The 12,900-nt window shown below is 37.7% G+C and overlaps 1 protein-coding gene across 1 annotated transcript in view; it reads left to right on the forward strand.

Annotated features, from left to right (window-relative positions):
* Positions 1–2,597: 2,597 nt before the first annotated feature.
* The window catches only part of LGSN (lengsin, lens protein with glutamine synthetase domain), a 50,158-nt gene continuing 39,855 nt past the window's right edge, over positions 2,598–12,900 (forward strand). Inside the window, exon 1 of the mRNA XM_058671812.1 lies at positions 2,598–2,678. The gene's annotated coding sequence lies outside the window, so the exon portion shown is untranslated. The remainder of the gene's footprint in view (positions 2,679–12,900) is intronic.

Genomic DNA, 12,900 nt, shown 5'->3' on the forward strand with positions numbered 1-12,900 from the left:
TAATAATTTATGAAAGTCTTGGCATATTTCACTGAGGTTAGGGTTAGTAATGAGACTGTGAGGTAATTAGTACAGTAATTTTTTTTCTTTTTATTACAAATAATGAAAGTAAGATGGGAAGAATCAAGGTACCTGTTGGATTTCACACTGCCCAAATAACTATGCATTGAATTATATTAGCCATAGCACAGCAGCTGCATCCCAACGGGAATGCCTGGCTCAGACTCCAGCTACAGGACTTCAATGCAACCTTGTTGCAACGGGTCTTAGAGGAAGTAAATGATGACTCAAGTCCCTGAGTTCCTGCCACCCCTGTGGGGAACTTAGATGAAGTTATTGACTCCTGGTTTTGGCCTGGCTCAGTTCCAGCTGGGGTTGGAATTTGGGGAATGAGCTACTGGATGGAAGATAAACCTATCACTCTCTACCTCCCCCTACTCTCTCCCTCTGCCTTTAAAATAAATAAATAAATATTTAAAAAAAAATCGATTCTCTTAACCCAAAGTTTATTTACTTTTATTGTTTCTTATCAGTTAGTTTAACTAATCTACGTGGTAGGTGGTTTATCTTGCTTCCAACTTCTGCTTTTTAAATGATTGAATAATTTTTGAATGAATAATGTAAAACTATTTTAAGAGAATGAAGCCATTGGCCTTCAAATCTTTAGGTAGGGATCCAATAACCCAAATGAACTGAAATTTATTCTTAAGCTGACCTGAACAAAAAGGTCCCAAAATTCCACCTAAAAGAATTCATAAAAGGATTGTTCCCAGAGACTAACAAAAGAACTCAGCCTGCCCAGCACCTTGATTCCAACTTTGTACTATTTTGAGCTCCTAATTCAGTCACAGTATGCCAGGACATTAGAGTAACAGAATCTGTCTGTTTAAAGTTTCAGATCTTGCTATAATTAACTCCATACTATTAATGTGTTTATACTTGTAATGACTATATTATGATACAAGGTTGATTTCTTATTATACAATTAACTTTTTAATTCTTGAAAATAAACACCTAGAAATCAAATTGCAACATTAAAATTCCTTCTGAAAATCAAAGGGTTGCAAACTTATTTCTAGTAGTGTGGTATTCTTGAGCTATTGTCGTGCAAAAAAACCTTAAAATCCAACAGACAAATAGCACTCAAGATGTATTAATATCTATTTATGGGCCAGGCCCGGTAGCCTAGCAGCTTAAGTCCTTGCCTTAAACATGCTGGGATACTATATGGATGCCTGTTCTAATCATGGTGGCCCTGCTTTCCATCCAGCTCCCTGCTTGTGGCCTGGGAAGGCAGTCGAGGACGGCTCAAAGCTTTGGAATCCTGCATCCATGTGGGAGATCTGGAAGAAGCTCCCGGCTCCTGGCTTCGGATCGGCTCAGCTCTGGCCATTGCTGCTGCTTGGGGAGTGAATGAGCAGACAGAAGATATTCCTGTCTGTCTTTCCTCCTCTCTGTATATCTGACTTTCCAATAAATAAATAAATCTTAAAAAAAAATCTTTTTATTATTAAGGAAGTTAACCCTGATACACTTCCTAAGTTTGTGAAGCAAGTGTAGTGGAACATTTTTTGACTTGTTCTGACAGGGTCTTTTTTTTTACTGGTTCTCTTGCAAGTAAGTTTTAAATGGCTAAACACATCAATTTTTAGAGAAGCATGTTTAAATTTTCATTCCTCTAAGTTTGGAATGATTGGATTACAAAAAATGTTGCCATTATTTGGATAATAAACACAGGGATTATCTATATTAGTGATTAGCAGTGTGATGTAAGAATTTACTCAAGATTAGCCGTTAGGTAGTTTTTCCAGTGTAGGTCAAAGATCAATGAAGGCATGCTTCATCTTGATAAAACAATCTAGTTTAGAAGTAAGGTGTCTCGGGCCCGGCGGCGTGGCCTAGCAGCTAAAGTCCTCGCCTTGAACGCCCCGGGATCCCATATGGGCGCTGGTTCTAATCCCGGCAGCTCCACTTCCCATCCAGCTCCCTGCTTGTGGCCTGGGAAAGCAGTCGAGGACGGCCCAAAGCATTGGGACCCTGCACCCGTGTGGGAGACCCGGAAGAGGTTCCAAGTTCCCGGCTTCGGATCGGCGCAGCACCGGCCCGTTGCGCTCACTTGGGGAGTGAATCATCGGATGGAAGATCTTCCTCTCTGTCTCTCCTCCTCTGTGTATATCTGGCTGTAATAAAATGAATAAAATCTAAAAAAAAAAAAAAAAAAGAAGTAAGGTGTCTCAACTAAGATACTTCCAGTTCTGTTGGTAAGAGAAAGTCACCTGACCTTTTACCGATTTATGACTTCTTCCACAGCCTGCAACTTGAATTGTCCAGTGCTCACAATATCTAAGGAGTGGATGTGTGCTTTCAAAAACCCTTTCAGTTTGAGATCCAGGACTCCTTTCTCCTTGCTGCCCGTCAGGTGCTGCGCTGTGCTTCTGGGCTACCTGCATTCCTTGATACCCAGTCAACTTCATCTCTACACTTTCTCCGTTGTTGAATTGCTTCTATGCTTTGAATCTTTTCAGCTTCTCAGTTAATGACATTGACCAAGATGGAAAAGCACTGAAGTTTCGGGCTGATCCACCTGCATAATATCTCTACCATAACTGGGATTATAATTATGTCACTAAATTCCTTTATGGCAGCATCTAGGGTCAGTGTTTGGTTGCATAACTAAGGTATGTTTACACCAAGAGCTAGGGTTTTGGGGATCCGTTTCAGGATTCTTTCAGCCGCGTCTCTGCACAGCTAGAAACATTTGCTCATTTGGTCCTCAGGCTCCAGTCTGCCTCAGTACACCTATCAGATCCCCCTACAAAGGATCCCCTCCAAGAATCATCCCAAAGCACTGTTCTGATGAATTTTAAATATCTTGCATAAGTTAATAGCAACAATTAGCTGTTTGAAACCAACAAATCTTTGAAAATCAGGTCTTAGCCACTCCTGCTTCCTGCTTGCATCACTTACCCTGTTTGTGCTGTGCACGGCGAGCCCCCTGCTTGGACTTCTCCCTGTTCCTTATCTTAATCTTGGTAATAACAGCTAGTAGTTGGTCAATGCTGTGTTCCAAAAAATAAAAACTTCCCATTATCCTCTTTCTCTTTGAAAGTCTTTACTTTTAAAAAAGATCTGTGTTACTTGTGCAGTTAGCACTCCACCTGGGTTAAGATCATCGGTAAATATGTCATTGCTGCTTCTGAATGGCAGATTTCTCCAGGCTAGATCTGTATTTGGCTTATCATTCTGTCTTACCGACACTGAAAATGTGAATGGCTTTTGTAGAATTTTGTCAGCTATACCTTTCTCAATGCCCTGGAGAGATGCTATGTTCTAAAATATTTGTTGAGCCACTAGCAACAATGACAAAAAATCAACACAGGAAAGAGAATGCTGCACAAACCACCTGCTCCTAGATCTGTATTGTGAATAATTAATTTTACCTTCACATCTCTCTTAACTGGATGATAGTCTGTGCTTTTGCTTTTGGGACTGCTGGCTTTTAATGTTGCCAAATTTAGAGCTGTTCTTTCTAAGCTAGATTATGTTCTTCAGTTGATGGCTAAAATGGAATGACTAATTCACTTATGCTTTCTTCTCATACAAATAGGTGTTCCTTTCTATTTTTTTGTTACCTTAAGAAATAAATTTATGTTCCAGTTTTAAGAAAATGTTCAAAACCAAGACGTAGACTTAGTCTTATATCTTATCTTCTTCATTTACACAGCTACTCTTTTGCTAATATTAGGCATGCTTCTCTAAGTCATTCCTGACTAATGGACTCTGCAGTGAATCATATATAACTCAGCAAGTATTTTGGATTTTTAATCTATTTAAACAGGCTTCAGAACATGATTAGTCATTGTAAAATTCACCTTGCACGCTTTTGTTAGTGACTAATTGAAAATAAGTACAAAAAAAGATACTTATTCTGTACCTTTCGAAACTTTCACAGGACTTTGGCAGTAATTACTTTATTTCATGAAGCATGAGTCACATCAGCTGTGAAAAGCAGTGGCTTAAAAAAGATGCCTCTTGCCATTAAAGGGTACTGGAAAATGCCACACTGGAAAAAAAAAGAATGAATGACTAGATAATGTTTGACTAGAAAGAGACTGAGGCAGAAGAAGAATACACTTTAAACTTGTATGGGTGGGGCCTGGCATGGTAGCCTAGTGGCAAAAGTCCACATCTTATATGTGCCAGGATCCCATATGGACCCCTGTTCATATCACGGCTGCTCCACTTCATCTAGCTTCCTGCCTTTGGCCTGAGAAAACAGTACAAGATGGCCCAAATCCCTGGGACCCTGCACCTGTGCAGGAGTGAACCAGTGGATGGAGGATCTCTCTGTCTCTCCTTCTCTCTGTGAATCTGACTTCCCAATAAAAATGAATAAATCTTTAAAAAATTGTATGCATGAACAATGAAGAGAACTTCACCATGTAACAAAAAAGCACAAGACCTACATAGATAACCGCATCATTATTGCAACATTACAAATGATACAGATAATTTCCCCAAAATATTCTGTAACTTTGGTGAATTCAAATTACCAAAGAGGTTTTATGTTCATTTTCGAGAACTGTCTTTGAAATTTATCCATAAGGAGAAATGAGCAAAACTACTCAAAACACTTTTTCTCTATTTTATTTTTTAATTTTGATGATCTTTACATGGTTATTAGAGTGCAAAGGGTCAAGGGCTACAGGAAGGTGAGTAAGACCATTGTTTCCACATTCTCTTTTTTCCTTCCTCTATCGGGGAAAGGGAGAGACAAAGGGAGAAGCCACACTCAAGAAACTTTTGAAAAGAGACAATCGCAGAGAATTTGTTCCAGAAACTTTCTGCTTCTCTTATTTATATCACTTATTATCTGTTGAAAACCAACTGAGCATTTGATATTTCAGGTTGATTCTGACACTCTCTGCCTAGACTTAAAGTCAGATCTAACAGGCTAAGTAAGACTTCAGTCCCACTAGAAATTCCATTATCACACTTAGGATTGACATGCTACAAACTGGAATTTCTGTGACTCTGTGCTTGTGTTTAATTATTTGTTGAAGATGTTCACAGGACTCAGGGACTCACTTTAGGTTTACAATGGTGGATATGTGTTAGAGTGGGTACAAATGAACAGCAAGTTGCACAAACAAGTTATTAGGGGAGGGGTATAGAATTTCCATACCCTCTCCAAGGTTTGCCATCCTTCTACCACCTCTAATTATTGAGCATTCTCAAAGCTCTCCAGATCAATAGCTTTGGGATATTCATAGAAGTTTCATCAAGTAGCCTTGGTTACTTGTTAAAGGTATCTGCCAGTGCTCTCCCTTTGGAGTCCGTGGAGTGGTAGGCTGAATGTTCAGACCTTCTAATCATGGTTTGATCTTTCTAGTGAGTAGTTCTCATGAAATAACTCATCAAGAGCCACCTTGCTAGAAGAAATGGTACTCTATTACCTAAGAAATTTCAAGTGACTTAGAGTTTGCTGTGATGACCTGGGGAAACAAACAAAATTAGAATAAAATTTCATCTAGCTCCTCTTACAAAGGTTTTAATTGTCTCAGGTGATGGGGGGAGTAGAAAGCAAAGATTTATATCTTGGTTTTTAAAGATTTATTAATTCATTGGAAATACAGAATTACAGAGTTGAGAGAGAGAAAGAGAAAGAATGAATATCTTCAACCTGTTGGTTCATTCCCAAACTGTGTACAAAGTCCATTCTGAAGCTGGGAGGCAGGAACTTCCTCTGGCCTCCTGTGTGGGCATCAGGGACTCAAGGTTTTGTCCCATCTTCTGCTGCTTTTTGCAGACCATTAGCAGGAAGCTGGGTTGAAGTGCAGTGACTGGGACGTGAACCAGTGCTCATAAGAGATGCTGGCATCATAGGGGACAGCTTAACTTGCCATGCCAGATACAGACCTCAACAACATATATTTTTATTGTATCACAGCCTCACAAAACATTGCAGAATCAAGACTGATGAACAGAATGGAAATCATATTCTAGAAAAAGACTTGTTGAAAGTTTAGCTTGTGAAAAGAATAGTCTTCAATGAAATGGAATAGTTATTTGGCAAAAGATGTGGTGTCTAAAATTGCTAGTTGGTCCTGTCCTATGCTGATTATTAGTTCAGGAAACTGTGATTACCCTCTGGACTCACATACGGCACAGTACAGGCAGCACTTTGCAGTCTCTGCAGTAGTAAGTTGGCCATGTAATTAACTTCTAACCAATGGAATAAACACGAAGTCAGTGCTGTTGTCATCCAGTGGGATGTATAATCGCCACCTTTGCCATTCATTTTCCCTTTTGATCAGAATGAAAACATGGTATCTGCTACCTGAAGCTATCTAGAGTCCTGTGGAAAAACCCAGTGCTGTGGTTAGTGAAAGGAATAGGATTTCTGAAATTATGAGTTTTAATTTTATCTTTAGTTTTTCTTTTTGAAGGAAATAAAATTCCAATGAACTTAACCAATCACTTTGGATTTATGTTCTCCATAGATGAACTAAATTCTATGTATGAGCGGTTTTGAGCTTTAAAAGAACATTTAGAATGTATACAAATATGATAATGGGAGAAATTTTACAAGATATTTTTATTAAAAGCTATTAGAAAAAATAAAGACTCCTCAGTCTAGGTTTTATCTCTACTTGTTAAGGAGCTAACTGTTGTTTTTTTTTTTTTTTTTTTTGTGGGATAATCGTGCTGGTTCTGAAAGTTTGTTTCTAAACTTTTTGCTTGGAACAAAGGGAGTATTTTCCCACAGAAAAGCAGTTACAGATAACCTTTGGGTTCCTGTTTAGCCAGTGCAATTGAGAACAATGGTAGAAAGGTTCTGATGAACATGTGGGACTTTAAGCCAGAGTAATTACAGTGGTGTGATTTTCCTGGCACCTATCCTTGTGTAATCACATTGTAAGCTTTCAATACTATGTGTTTACAGTATCCTGACTATAAATATTTATGGCTCAGATTAATATTATATCCAACTATTTTTCCTTTATTATAACTTTCTCTCTGCTTAGTTACAGTTTGTGTTCATTTGCTTATTCTTCTATTTGTTAATTATTAGTGTGAGCCTAAATCTCCTTTTTATATATTCATAGCCACTAGACAGTCTTACTAGGAGCATCATTTTGAAGACTGTCTCCCAGGATTTCAGATTTGCTTCCATTTGTAATGGCTTCTCTGCAGGCTTTGTGCTGCAGACATCATCCTGGGAACCGTCCTCACCTCTCCTGAAAGCAGTGTACCCTGATATAGACTGACATGATTCCTTTTATGGTTTAGCTTCTTTGAAGTGGAAGTCAGCTGCTAAAAAAGGTGTCATAATTCTCAGGGCAGACATTTGGATTATGTATCCCAGGAACTGTGTCAAGGAGGCAACCAAGCATGGGATAGGACTGTGAAGTTTTGAGTATGGAAAGCTGATAATTTCCTTTTGGACATACACTTTTTAAAAAAAGTTACATAGTATCATCTCTTTTGTTTTATAAATAAAAAATTCAAACTGATATAAATTCCTGAAAGTCAGATTGTATCTGAGAATGGTGAAAATGACCTAGAAAATAATAAGAAAATAACTGGAGGGCTAATCTTTAATAGATTTATATTCAGTCTGAAAATGTGAAAAGGACTTAATTAAAAATTATCCTGGTTTACTTAATGAGTTAGTTTACAGATTGTTTTCTTTCAGCTACTTTATTAACATGAAATAAAAATTAAAAATTAACTCCTTTCAAAAAATTATATGTCAAAGTGCGATATGAATAGAAAAGCCATTATTACAATTCATACAAACTTGAAGGTTTTTATATTAAGCACATCTTGTTGCATTATTAAAATTAAAATATGAATATGAAAGGATCTCATAGATTTGAGAATTACCAATGTTTTGATCAAAGTAGGAAACATTCTCAACTCCTAAGTAGTTTGAAAAAACTCAAAAGAATGTAGGAAGGAAAGGAGATTAACCAATCTATGGACTAGTCAAAGCAATGTCACTGTTAGGAAACTTGCATGATGAATAATAAATTAATGCTAATTGGTGCACTCAAGCTGAGACGAGCCTGGGCCAGAATTTGGAAATCTAGTGTTGTCTCAAGGTGTGTTTGTAAAGTGTGTTAAAAAATGACAGTAGGGACAGTGGGGTAGGGTATCCTCCTCCGGTGGTACTGGCATTCTGTATGGGCACTGGCTCATGTTTTGGTTGCTCCACTTGTCATCCTGCTCTCTGCTCATGGTCTGGGAAAGGGAATAGAGAATGACCCAAGGCCTTGGGACCCTGCACTTGAGTGGGAGACCAGGAAGAATCTCCTGGCTTCTGGCTTCAAATCAGTTAGGCTCTGGCCATGATGGACGTTTGGGGAGTGGATGGAAGATCTTTGTCTCTGTCTCTCCTTCTCTCTGAAAATCTGACATTCCAATAAAAAATAAACAAATCTTTAAAAAAAGAGAAAGCAATTGCAAGCCCAATTTCTTTTCCCCATGTGCTTCTGAAAGACCAGACATAACTTGAGGTTCCATAACCCATTCCTAGGTTTCAGCTAGCTCACTTAAACTGCACCAGGTGACTATAAGCAATCATCCACTTAAGGATGGTTAATGAATGAATTACATCTCAAGATCTTGTTACAGAAGGTACAGGTAAATATGAGGTGACATAGAGTAAGATTCATATATAATGTCCCTAGATTTCACATCATATTATCTTATATTAGAGCAAACATATGCTATCTGACCTTATGGGATTGATTCATTTCCCTTAGCGTAATGGTCTCTAGTTTGACCCATTTGGCCACAACGTAATGTATTTCATTTTTTTTAATTGCTGAATAGTATTCCATACTGTAGATGAACCACAGCTTCTTTATCCAGTCGTCTGTTGATGGGAGTTTAGGTTGCTTCCACGTTCTTGCGACTGTTCATTGTGATTCAATGATCATTGAGGTGCATGTTGCTTTGTCATGTAACACGTATTTTGGATATATTCTTAGAAATGGTATTGCTGGGTCATATTAACCCTCTTTCTCTTAATCCCTTTCCCAACATTTGGTTTCTCCATATGTGCACATATATTCATCTACGGGAACTGTATAATGGAGACTAGCATACCAAGCAGTGAAGATACATTGTAATATGCATTGCTTCTCCTGAATAAAAGATGGACTCCCAAAGGAACTGTTAAATATATATTGACAATAGGATGCTGGACTTTGTACCTTTGTCTGTACCTACTATGTCAGGATACACTTCAACAGCAGAATGATGGACCTGTAACTATTGTGGAAGGACTACCGTATTGTACTAATAGAGAGAGGGAGCTGTGGAAAATCTCTGAGCCTATGGAACTGTATCATAAAAAATTTAAAAAGTAAACAAAATAGAAAACATTTTTGTTTCTCCATTGTAAAAACTGACTAAATTATAGTAAAACTTTGAATGCATATTATGCTAATGTCATTGATTTTGAAGAGAGTAAATGACTTAGTATCTGTAAAGCACTTGAAATTTACACTCAGAACTATTTGAGTTCTATCCTGTTACCACTGAATTCTTGTTACATGCTACAATAAGGGAGCAAAATTAAATATTTGTAAAGTTCCACAAGTGTTTGACATAACTTCGGATTGTTTTAACTGGAATAGAGGAAGCAGTGTGACCACTGTAGCTTTACGGAGGTCACAATTACAGTGTCAGTGGGTTGACAGACCCTGCAGAGGCAGCAAGGTTTCCTTTGAAGGGATTAAGTGAATGACTCATGGAAAGAGGTGTCTTTGAAGATTTTCATTCACTTTTTAAAATTATTCTTTAATTAAAGACACATTGCTTTAAAAATTATACCATGAGACATCTATTTATTTGTGACTATAACATAAAATAGGGAAAAATCAAACTGTTCAAATTAGAGTGAGCCTATTACTTTGAACTCTAATACCTTTTTGTACTTCGAAAATTTTGTGCATAAATTACAATCCTGTTTTGGAAGAACAACTATTTTTAAGTCATTTAGATTTGTGTAGAAGATACAACCTATCTTTAACTCTATCTTTCTGTTTTGTCTTCTCGTTTTCTTTTTTTTTAAAAGTAATGGCATGTATCAAATCTCACATTTTCACCTAAAGTATATCAACCTTATTTTAAAGACATATTTATAGAGTCACAGGAGTTCTTTTGTCTCATTTGCATAAGAAATATTGATTGACTAATCAAGAACATCAACTAAAATAGGAAATCATAATTTGGATCTATTAATTTAAATAAAGGTATAATTATACATTTGTTAGCCATTCATTGATTTTGGAATAATGCCCTTTTTTGGGCACAAACCTGTTGATGTGAATACTCTTTTGTCTTTCTTCCATTAACCATGATTATATTGCACAAGCATATTTTTACAAATATCTGTGTGTGTGTGTGTGTGTGTGTGTGTGAGTGAGACAAGGCATTAAAAGTCACTTGAAGGACATCTGAGGTGTGAACATTGTGGTACAGTGTGATAAACTTCGGCACACAATTAAAGCATTGACTTGAGGTCTAGGTACTTGACTTCCAATCTCACAACCTGCTGATGTACCAGGGAGCATAGCAGATGGTAGCTCAAGTACTTGATGAAGCTCCTGGCTTCTTGCTGCAGGCCTAGCCCAACCTCAGCTATTGGATCTATTTTGGGAGTGAACCAGCAGAAGGAAAATTCTCTCTCTCCCACTTCAATCCTTATCCTCTTTCTCTTTCAAAGATCGTTTAAAAAATTTTAAGATGATTAATGTAAGAAAATCACAAATTTTAATGAAGTTTCTTAAACCTTCACAGTTATGTCACACAAATCATGCCAAAATTTTTTTTTATTAAAAATGTATCATTTTCAAGTCTAAGACATTCAACTTAGTTTTGAAGATAATTAACTATTTTTGGACCTGGCACAGTAGCCTAGTGGCTAAAGTCCTCATTTTGCAAGTGCTGAGATCCCATAAGGGCTCTGGTTTGTGTCCCTGCAGCCCTGCTTCCCATCCAGCTCCCTGCTTGTGGCCTGGGAAAGCAGTTGAGGACGGCCCAATGCTTTGGGACCCTGCACCTGTGTGGGAGACCTGGAAGAGGTTCCAGGTTCTCAGCTTCGGATTGACACAGCACTGGCCATTGCTGGTCACTTGGGGAGTGAATCATCGGACGGAAGATCTTCCTCTCTGATCCTCCTTTCTGTACATTTGGCTTTGTAATAAAAATAAATAAATCTTTTTAAAAAATAAAAGAATAAACACTGATTTGGATGAATTACAAAAAAACTAAGCAAATCAATTGATATCTTGACATAGCTTTCAAAGCTCTTTATTTTTTAAAGATGTATTTATTTTTAATTGGAAAGGCAGATTCACAGAAAGAAGGAAAAGCAGAAAGGGAAAGATATTCCAGCCTTTGATCCACTCATCAAATGGTCACACCGGCTGGAGCTGAGCCAATCCAAAGCCAGGAGCCAGGAGGTAGAGCTTCTTCCAGGTCTCCCACAGGGTGTAATGGCCCAAGGACTTTGGCTATTCTCCACTGCTTTGCCAGGCCACAGACAGGTACCTGGATTGGAAGTGGAGCTGCTGGGACACGCATTGGCACCCCTATGGGATGCCAGTACTGATTGGCAGAGGACTAGCCTGTTGAACTACTGTGCCAACTCTGGTTTCCTAAATTTTAAGAAAGAAATGGGATGCTTTTTAGCTACCTAGCAATGCAATTAGGAACAGAGAAAATAATTAATCAGTAGTAAACAAATGTTATGAGCATTATATTGAATTCCATAAAGGAAAGCACTCAAGGAGGACTGAGAAGATACTGAAATTCATAGAAAGAAGAAAGAAAAAGACAAGTGGAAAGAGAGGAAGCAAATTAACAAGTAGAGCTCATTAAAGGAACTTAATGACTATGAAGTTGTAGAAAATGTGATTTTTCCTGAAAATTATGTATCACTTTAAAGTATTATATAATTTTAAAACAAAAATAGGCATATTGACAGGGAATCAAGGCTCTTTTGGATGTATATGGGAGTAGAGTTAGAAGAAACCCATAGATTCACACCAATAATGTAGGATTATCAAAGGAAAGTTAGATTATGAAGATGGAATGAATTAAATAGCATCTTAGAGGATAATAAATTTCCCGGGTGAATTTGGACAGTGTTACGAAGAAAGGATTTTGTCTTCTGATATGTAAGCACAACTCAGACAATTCTCTTCTATGACTGAGGCTAACATTTACAATTTTTCACAAAACTTTTTTCCCCCATTGGCATACTTTATAGAGAATGGCATATACTAGATATACTGGAGAGTGGAAGTAAATGTGTCCACAAAGGGGAATGATAAAACTCAAGATAGGCTTTGGCATGTTGTAGGAATCGATTACGGTGCCAATGGCCTGGAGAGAACCAAGAATTCTAAATCAGATACTAGCACGAAAGATACAACTTGTTTTCTTGGGTAAACCTGGAAGTCCACAATACCTTTGCATAGGATACGCTTGTAACTGGGCATCAGCATCAGGATTAGGTCTGAAGCTAAGTTTTCGTTAGAAATCAGGTAGCACAGAGGAGATACCGTAGAGTTTAGGGTCAGCATGATGGAAATAGAAACAGTTATATTTGTTCTTAGGAAATAGGACTTTTTAAACAGACCAAGAGCATCAGGCCTGACAGGTTGGAATGCTTAATCTGTTTATTGAGGCCCAGAAGACCTAGATTGATCAGCAGTGTAAACTGTACTTATACACAGGGAAAACCCTTAGAGAGAGGGTTTGTTTTGAAACAGAAGAAACTCCTTATCATCCCTCCTTCATTCCACCAACTGTACTAACTATATTGGAAGTCATAATTGAGTACAGTAGCATGAAGACAAAATACTCTCAGTTACTCTG

The sequence above is a fragment of the Ochotona princeps genome, chromosome 1 (genome assembly GCF_030435755.1).
Source record: "Ochotona princeps isolate mOchPri1 chromosome 1, mOchPri1.hap1, whole genome shotgun sequence".
Lineage (NCBI taxonomy): Eukaryota > Metazoa > Chordata > Mammalia > Lagomorpha > Ochotonidae > Ochotona > Ochotona princeps.